Source organism: Crinia signifera, chromosome 7 (assembly GCF_055691185.1).
Source record: "Crinia signifera chromosome 7, ASM5569118v1, whole genome shotgun sequence".
In the NCBI taxonomy this organism is placed as follows: Eukaryota; Metazoa; Chordata; class Amphibia; order Anura; family Myobatrachidae; genus Crinia; species Crinia signifera.
The window spans coordinates 146438261-146439081 of NC_139223.1; the positions used below are offsets into that span (position 1 = coordinate 146438261).

Genomic DNA, 821 nt, shown 5'->3' on the forward strand with positions numbered 1-821 from the left:
AATCGTACACCTCAAATGGTTGTTAGGGGAAGAGAAGTAACACAGCCTCTAAAAGGGGTAAATAATAATCTTTAATAGAAAACTCACTCTGGCAGTCATTAATACAGATATTAATTGATACGGAAGCTCCTACCCCTTGATCTTATATTGCCACACCTGGTCTTCCCCAGGGGTCTCCCACCCAGTGATGGCACTGCAGGAAGAAGCCTCATAGGCAAAAAACGTGTCCAGCTTAAGCCCAGCCTCACTCCTCCGGCTCTCAAGCACTACGTGAACGGCAGCCAGCGGGTTCCACACGCCGCCACCAACACGCTTACCAGCAAGCCCCGGCTCCGGCGACGGCAGTAAGCGGGTCCGGCTTCCCGCCCCCCGTACACTATATCAGCCAGCTAAAGGTACCTGGCAGGTCTGGCTCTCCCTCCCTGCAGCGGCGGTCAAAGCGGTTCCAAGCCCCAACACGGAACGATACCATCACCTGGACCCTCCATGTCAACCGCTAACATAGGCAGAAGGTAGACGAGCGCTCCCTCCTGCTGCCAGCTGGGAAACGCTCCACAATTAAGTGAGTTTTCTATTAAAGATTATTATTTACCCCTTTTAGAGCCTCTAAAAGGGGTAAATAATAATCTTTAATAGAAAACTCACTCTGGCAGTCATTAATACAGATATTAATTGATACGGCAGCTCCTACCCTTTGATCTTATATTGCCACACCTGGTCTTCCCCAGGGGTCTCCCACCTGAGTACTGTCCTGGCCCTCCACTGCTTGGCTTCCAAGTTCGGAGAGGGTTTGGGCAAACCAGCGGGGTATGGTGGCAATG

General features: G+C 51.3%; 1 pseudogene; it reads right to left on the reverse strand.

The window, feature by feature from the left end:
• Positions 1 to 702: 702 nt before the first annotated feature.
• Positions 703 to 821, reverse strand: LOC146025372 (5S ribosomal RNA; annotated as a pseudogene).